The sequence below is a fragment of the Dendrobates tinctorius genome, unplaced genomic scaffold (assembly GCF_039654945.1).
Source record: "Dendrobates tinctorius isolate UK_male_01 unplaced genomic scaffold, ASM3965494v1 ptg000019l, whole genome shotgun sequence".
NCBI lineage: Eukaryota > Metazoa > Chordata > Amphibia > Anura > Dendrobatidae > Dendrobates > Dendrobates tinctorius.
In genome coordinates this window covers 22,846,379-22,855,364 of record NW_027361687.1, presented here as the reverse complement: position 1 = coordinate 22,855,364, position 8,986 = coordinate 22,846,379, and positions in this window count along the sequence as shown.

The following is an 8,986-nucleotide window of genomic DNA, read 5'->3' as shown; positions in this document are numbered from 1 at the left end:
TGGCTAAAAACCATTTTTTGTAATTGGGTTTAATTAAAAGTTTTGCACCATTTGCCTTCTATAGCCTCTGACTGAAGAATGAGTTAACTGAATATAGATCAGTGAGCTTGCTCTGATGTTTTCTTTATAATCAGCTGAAAGGAGTTAAAACAAAATAGTTAAAGAAAAAGGGACCAAAATCTGTATATATAAAACTGAGTGTATGTATGTATGTGTGTATCAAGCCACGCCCACTCCACACAGCAACCAATCACTAAGCACCATTCAATTCACCAGAGCTGTTTAAAAGATGAAAGCTGAGCTGTGATTGTTTGCAAGAAAAACTGTTGCTCATAGCAACCAATCACTAAGCATCTTTCATTTCACCAGACCTGTTTAAAAGATGAAAGCTGAGTTGTGATTGGTTGCTATGACCAACAGTTTTCCTTGTAGACAGTTGTGGTAACTGAGGCCTATTATTCTTATCATTTCTATGGAGTTGTATCATAAGTTTGTATCATAAGGATAAGATTGGATACACAGGTCAGCAGACAGTATCACACAGGATAGGATTAGATACACGGCTAAGCAGACAGTATCATACCTAATAGGATTAGATACACAGCTCAGCAGACAGTATCACACAGGATAGGATTAGATACACAGCTCAGGAGACTATCACACAGGAGAGGATTAGATACACGGCTCAGCAGACAGTATCACACAGAATAGGATTATATACTGTACATGGCTCAGCAGACTGTATCACACAGGAGAGGATTAGATACACAGCTCAGCAGTTAGTTTCACGCAGGATAGGATTAGATGCACGGTTTTTATGTGCAATATAATCATTATAATTTGTTATAACTAACCACAGTTGGTTACTATGCCCAGGCAATGCCGGGCTCTTCAGCTAGTAATGTTATATTGCCAGTAAAGTATTGTTAACCCCTTTCTGACATCAGATGTACTATCCCATCCACGGTACCTGGGCCCGTATGACCGGGGATGGGATAGTATGTCTAAGCGATCAGCGGCACTCCGGTGGGGGGGCGCCGCTGATCGCAGCAGGGTGTCAGCTGATTATCACAGCCGACACCCGCCCGGCACTATGTGTCAGGGGCGGTCACGGACCTCCCCGGCACGTTAACCCCTGGCACACTGCAATCAAACATGATCACAGTGTACTGGGGGATTAGGGAAGAATCGGCAGGGAGGGGGCTCCCTCCGTGCTTCCCTGAGACCCCCGGAGCAGCGCGATGTGCTGCGCTGTCCGAGAGTCTCCTTCCCTGCCCCCGGATCCAAGATGGCCATAGGAGCCTGCAGGGAGGCGGATTCCTCAGTGTCTGCAGAGAGTGCTGTCCAAACTGTCAGATCAGCGATCTGACACATTTATTTAGGGATTTTTTATAAATTATTTTTCCACTTTTTTTCCCACTTTGCAGTAATGTCCCCCCCGGGACAATCAAATAATAATAAAAAAAAATTCCCTAATGAATTCATTTTTTGTAAATAAAAAAAACCACAATAAAAGTACACATATTTAGTATTGCCGCATCCGTAACGACTTGCCCTATACAACTATCCCACTAGTTAACCCCTTTAGTGAACCCCTTAAAAAATAAAAATAAAAACAAAGCAAAAAACAATGCTTTATCATTATACCGCCGAAGAAAAAGTGCAATAACACGCGATCAAAAAGACGTATATAAATAACCATGGTACCGCTGAAAACATCATCTTGTCCTGCAAAAAACGAGCCATGACTCAGCATCATCAGCGAAAAAATATAAAAGTTATAGCTTGCAGAATAAAGCGATGCAAAAATAATTATATTTTTTATTATAACATCGTTTTCATTGTATAAAAGCGGCAAAACATAAAAAAAAGACATAAATGAGGTATCGCTATAATCGTGCTGACCCAAAAAATAAAACTACTTTATCAATTTTGCCACACTCGAAAAGGTTTAAACGCACCCCCCAAAAGAAATTCATGAAACGCTGGTTTTTGTTCATTCTGCGTCCCAAAAATCAGAATAAAAAGCGATCAAAAAATGTCACGTGCCCGAAAATGGTACCAATAAAAATGTCAACTCATCCGGCAAAAAAATAAGACCTCGCATGACTCGGTGGGTCAAAATATGGAAAAATTATAGCTCTCAATATGTGGTGATGCAAAAACTAGTTTTACAATAAAAAGCATCTTTTAGCATATGACAGCTGCCAAACATAAAAACCCGCTAAAAATATTAAATCAAACCCCCCTTTAATCACTCCCTAAGGCTAGTTTCACACCAGCGTATCGGGTGCAGCGCAGTGCCACCGCTTAGCTCCGGCCCAGCCACGCCTCCTTTGGTCAGCTCCTCCTAGGATCGCATCACGCTGCATGCGATCAGCGTACCGTATATTGAGGGTTGGGTACGCTGGTCGTGAGCTGGTATGATTTTGCTGGCGCTTCATCCAGCGCACAAAAACGCGCTGTGTTGCATTTTTGTGCGCTGGGCGTAGCGCCAGCAAAATCATACCAGCGCACGGTCAGCGTACCTGATGCTAAATAAACGGTACACTGATCGCATGCAGCGTCATGCGATCCTAGGAGGAGCTGCCTGGAGGGGGTGCGGCCAGGGGCAGAGCTAAGCGGTGGCCCTGCGCTGCGCCCGAGAACGCTAGTGTGAAACTAGCCTTTGTTAGGGAAAAATCTAATATATATAGCTCAATGTGGGTGTGTATGTATGTATGTATGTGTGTGTGTATGTCCGGGATTGGCATCCGCACCATCGCAGCTACAGCCACAAAATTTGGCACAGTCACACGTCTGGACCCCGAGAGTGTCCTAGGCTATGTTGTGAGGGGAAATTTTAACCCCGCGTGTTCCAATTCACCAAACAATTTTGCCCCTATCTACATAATGGGGAAAAAGTGTGTGTGTATCAAGCCCCGCCCCTCATTAGGATGTCATAATGGTTGCCATGGCGACGCTGATGTCATCATAGGTTGCAAGCCCTGCCGCTCATTATGATGTCATAATGGTTGACTATGGGATGGAGAATTTGTGATGGGTATATGGGCACTAGACTATGGGATAGAGGATATGTATAATGGGTATATGGGCACAGGACTATGGGATGGCGGATATGTATGATGGGTATATGGGCACGGGACTATGGGATGGAGGATATGTATGATGGGTATATGGGCATGGGACTATGAGATGAAGGATGGGTATATGGGTACTCGACTATGGGATGACGAATATGTATGATGGGTATATGGGCATGGGACTATGGGATGGAGGATGTGTGATGGGTATATGGGCATATGGGCACTTGACTATGGGATGGAGGATATGTATGATGGGTATATGGGCACGGGCCTGTGGGATGGTGGATATGTATGATGGGTATATGGGCACGGGACTATGGGATGGAGGATAATTATAATTTGTTATAACTAACCACACTTAGTTACTATGCCCGGGCAGCGCCGGGCTCTTCAGCTAGTAATAAAATAAAAAAAATGTATTTATTTCCATTTTCCCGTTAGGGTTAGGGCTGAGATAAGGGTTAGGGGTGTGTTGGGGTTAGGGATGGAGTTAGAATTGGTGGGGTTTCCACTGTTTAGGCACAATGTTGTGAGTTCATTTTTCCATTCACCAGTGAGGTCTGATGAACTCCCTCTTCTGGCGAAGGAAGGTAGTGAGGCTGATTACCAAACAGCTGAGCAGGTAAATGATGACTGGATCACAGGAACTGATGACTGGATATAAGGCAGCCGACGCCCTGCTGCCTTGCCGGTGATTTTCCTGCTGGATTCTTGGAGACCAGTCTGATTTCTGCTTCTCAAAGCTAAGTTTTGCTCTGCCTTCTGTACACTTTAGTTCTGGTTTTGTTTGCCTTGTTTTTTGGAGTTCAGCCATCCCCGGCCGGGGGTGAGCTGAATTCCATTTTTGTCTCTGATATGTTGATCTCTGGCTCTGTCTTCAGAATATACCTGAGTGCTGATATAGTCTTTTTGAAGCCTAGTGACTTCAGGGCCTGTTTTTCCTATCAGTCTGTTGGTTCATTTTTGGATAGGGTTTTTGCGGATTGCAGACAGCAGCTTTTCTATCTTGTCCTATTTAGTTATCTTGGGCCCCATCATTTGCTCAACCTATCTTTCTATCTGTGTTAGTGTTTTTTCATCTTGCTTCACAGTCATTATATGTTGGGGGCTGCCTATTGCTTTGGGGTCTGCTCTGGGGCAGTTTAGATTTCCCCTTTCTGTTTTTAGGCTAATTTAGTTCTCTGGCTGTGATCCAGGGGTCTAGGGCACCGTAGGAACCCCCCACGGCTACTGCTAGTTGTTGTGGATAGGTTCAGGGGTCTGCAATCCGATAGCTTCCAACTTCTCTGGTTTTCTGGACTTAGCTATTATTTTTGTTTTTTCCTCCTTCGGTGACTCATCCATAACAGCACATCAGGTGCTCTCCAAATGCACCTTGGCGTCTGATCTCAATTCCAGCCAATTTTGCGTTGAAAAAGTCAAAAGGTGCTCCATCCCTTCCAAGCTCTGCCATGCGCCCAAACAGTGGTTTACCCCCACATATGGGGTATCAGACTACTCAGGACAAATTGCACAACAACATTTGGGGTCCAATTTCTCCTGTGGAAAAAAAATATGATTTTTTTATTTTTATGGCTCTACGGTATAAACTTCTGTGAAGCATGTGGGGGTTCAAAGTGCTCACCACACATCTAGATAAGTTCCTTGAGGGTCTAGTTTCCAAAATGGGGTCACTTGTGGGGGGTTTCCACAGTTTAGGCACATCAGAGGCTGTCCAAACGCGACATGACACACGTAAACCATTCTATCAGTCTGCATTCCAACACGTCACTACTTACCTTCAAAGCCCCGACATGTGCCCATACAGTAGTTTTCTCCCACATATGGGGTATCAGTGTACTCAGGACAAATTGCACAATAACTTTTGGGGTCCTGTTACCCTTGGGAAAATAAAAATTGGGGGTGAAAATATCATTTTTGTGGAAAAAAATATGATTTTTTCATTTTACGGCTGTACGTTATAAATTTCTGTGAAACCCTTGGGGGTTTAAAGTTTTCACCACACATCTAGATATGTTCCTTGGGGGGTCTAGTTTCCAAAATGGTGTCACTTGTGGGGGTTTCCACTCTTTTGGCACATCAGGGGCTTTCCAAACGCGACATGGTGTCCGATCTCAATTCCAGCCAAAAAAGTCAAATGGCGCTGCTTCCCTTCCAAGCTCTGTCATGCTCCCAAATAGTCATTTACCCCCACATATGGGGTATTAGCGTACTCAGGACAAATTGCACAATAACTTTTGGGGTCCTGTTACTCTTAGGAAAATAAAAATTGGGGTGAAAAGGTCATTTTTGTGGAAAAAAATTGATTTTTTTAATTGTACGGCTGTACGTTATAAACTTCTGTGAAGCCCTTGCGAGTTCAAAGTTCTCACCACATACTGTATCTATAAGTTCCTTGGGGGGGTCTAGTTTCCAAAATGGAGTCACTTGTGGGGGTTTCCACTGCTTAGGCACATCAGGGGCTCTCCAAACGTGACAAGGCGTCCGATCTGAATTCCAGCCAATTTTGCATTGAAAAAGTCAAACGGCTCTCCTTTCCCTTCTGAGCTCTGCTATGCGCCGAAACAGTGGTTCCCCCCACATATCAAATATCAGTGTACTCAGGACAAATTGCACAATAACTTTTGCAGTCCAATTTCTCCTGTTACCCTTGGTAAAATAAAAAAAATTGGACCTGAAGTAATATTTTTGTGAAAAAAAGTTAAATGTTCATTTTTTTTAAACATTCAAAAAATTCCTGTGAAGCACCTGAAGAGTTAATAAACTTCTTGAATGTGATTTTGAGCACCTTGAGGGGTGCAGTTTTTAGAATGGTGTCACTTTTGGGTATTTTCTATCATATAGACCCCTCAAAGTGACTTAAAATGTGATGTGATCAGTAAAAATAAAACGGTGTTGCAAAAATGAGAAATCGCTGGTAAACTTTTAACCCTTATAACTTCCTAACAAAAAAAAATTTTGGTTCCAAAATTGTGCTGATGTAAAGTAAACCTATGTGAAATGTTACTTAATAAGTTTTTTGTGTGCCTTATCTCTGTGATTTAAGGGCATAAAAATTCAAAGCTGGAAAATTGCAACATTTTCAAAATTTTTGCCAAATTTCGTTTTTTTTCACAAATAAACACAAGTTATATCAATGAAATTTTACTACTAGCATGAAGTACAATATGTCATGAGAAGACCATGTCAGAATCAGTGGGATTCGTAGAAGCACTTCAGAGTTATTACCTCATAAAGGGACAGTGGTCAGAATTGTAAAAATTGGCCCAGTCATGAACGTGCAAACCATCCTTGGGGGTAAAGGGATTAAAGGGGAAGTGTTGCGGTGGTAGTGACCCGGTCCGTGGCCCTGGGTGTCAATGTAGAATAAGAGGAATAAAGTTTATGTGTAGATAAGTTTGTGACGCCTCCTGTGGTATCTGGTCAGAAGGGGGACAGCGCTGCAGTGCAGATCCTCTGGGACAGATGGTGTGATGCAGCAGCAGTGTAGTAGCTCTCCACAGGCAGAGCTGTAGTTCCAGGGCAGTGATAGTAGATGTTGAGGTACATGGTGTAGTGTTTAGGCACAGAGATGTAGCAGTGCTGAGTAGGTTGACGCAGGAAGAAGGCAGAGACACAGCTGAATGTAGTTTCAAAGCTTTACTCACGTTTCTGGTGAGGGGCTCAGCCAACTCCCAGGCAAGAGGAATACACCCTTCCAGCACTCCCTTCCGTGTGCTTTTTCTGAACGTCTCCTTACTAGCGCTTATCTGAAGTACTCGTAGTTATGAATTACACTCAAGCTCCTCGTTCTTGCTGTTACTTAGGCTACAGCTGCCTGTCATGCGAGTGGAGCTCTATTTCAGGGACTCCTTAAAATCATGTCCTGGCTCACACACCTTGCTTCTGTGTCGTCGAGTCTTAGGTGGGAATAAAGTGGGCACAACTTCTATTCCTCCGGTTTCTGCTGTAAAACCATTAGTATTCACACAGCCTCGGATACCGGCACCTGGCCTTTTAGCTCCAGTCCCCAGCTCTTTTCCTCACGTTCCGTCCTTTCCTTTCTATCCTTCTGAAGAACTGATCTTTCTCTTCCTTTCCTTGCCAGCAGCTCCAAACTGCTGTTCACAAACGATCTCCATCAAACCTCACTGAGCTCGAGCTGTTTGCCATGGAAGAATGGGCAAGAATTTAAGTCTCTCGATGTATAAAACTGATAGAGACATTCCCTAAGTGACTTGCAGCTGTAATCGCAGCAAAAAGTGACGCAACAAAGTATTAAGTTAAAGGGGCCGAATAATATTGCACGCCCCACTTTTCAGTTTTTGAATTTCCACAAAAATGTAAAATAACCAATAAATTTCCTTCAACTTCACAATTGTGTCCCACTTGTTGATTCTTCACCCAAAATGTACATTTGGTATCTTTACGTTTGAAGCATATGTGGGAAAAAGTTGAAAAGTTCCATGAGGCCAAATACTTGCAAGGCACTGTACATATACGGTTTACTGATGATGTTCATGTTATATAAATACATTTTTGTCATGGGTCTGTGCTGCCCTTGAGGGTTCAGTCGCCACAGAGGTACTGCACCTCCTCCTGAGGTGTGGTATCTCACTACCCACGTAAGATGGAAACACCTGACCAGACAACAGCACCTGCGCCCAGCACAGACACCTTAAAACAGCAGAGCACCCTCTATGGCCCCTGCTTGGTTCATGAAGGGTACTGGGAGGTGGGTGGAGTTTAGGTTGCACTAAAGAGCGGGAGAACAGATTGGAAGTTAGTCAGTTCCCTAGAGAGGGAAGAACGAAGGGATTGCCCACACCTGTCCATGAAATAGCCTTGGAGTCAATTGTCCAATTACTTTTGGTCCCTTTAAAAACAGGGTGGCACATGTTAAGGAGCTGAAACTCCTAAACCCTTCAGCCAATTTTAATGTGGATACCCTCATATGAAAGCTGAAAGTCTGAACTTCAACTGAACCTGAATTGTTTTGTTTAAAATTCATTTGGTTCTAGACATTACCACAAATTAGAAAAATGTTGTCTCTGTCCAGATACTGTATATATGGACCTAATTGTATTTATCATCATTAGTCTTTTAGGACAACATTGGATCATTCAGAGATCCACAATGAACTTCTGGAGTGAGTTTGCTGCACTGAAAGTAAAGGGGCCGAATAATATTCCACGCCTCACTTTTCAGTTTTTGAATTTCCACAAAAATTTAAAATAACCAATAAATTTCGTTCAACTTCACAATTGTGTCCCACTTGTTGCTGATTCTTCACCAAAAAATTTCCTTTTGGTATCTTTGTTTGAAGCATGATATGTGGGAAAAGGTTGAAAAGTTCCAGGGGGCCGAATACTTTCGCAAGGCACTGTACATAAAGTGCAATGTGTAGAGAAATATAAGGTACATAAATGTCACCTGACACCTCAAATGTTTCAAATCAACTCAAATCACACACAACTTCTCCAACCACTCTAATCTTAACTCATTAAATTTCACCCTATTAACACCTTAGCCCCAGTGGTATTTTCTTTTTTGCGGTTTCGTTTTTTGCTCCCCTTCTTCCCAGAGCCATAACTTTTTATATTTTTCCATCAATATGGCCATGTAAGGGCTGTTTTTTTGTGGGACGAGTTGTACTTATGAACTACACCAACTGGTTTTACCATGTCGTATACTGGAAAACCGGAAAAAAATTTGGGTGCAGTGAAATAGCAAAAAAATGCAATGTCACTTTTGTTTTTCTTTTTTTTTTACCATGTTCACTAAATGCTAAAACTGAACTGCCATTATGATTCTCCAGGTCATTATGAGTTCACAGACACCAAACATGTCTTGGTTCTTTTTTATCTAAGTGGTGAAAAAAATTCCAAACGTTGTTAAAAAAATAAATAAAAAATTCTCCA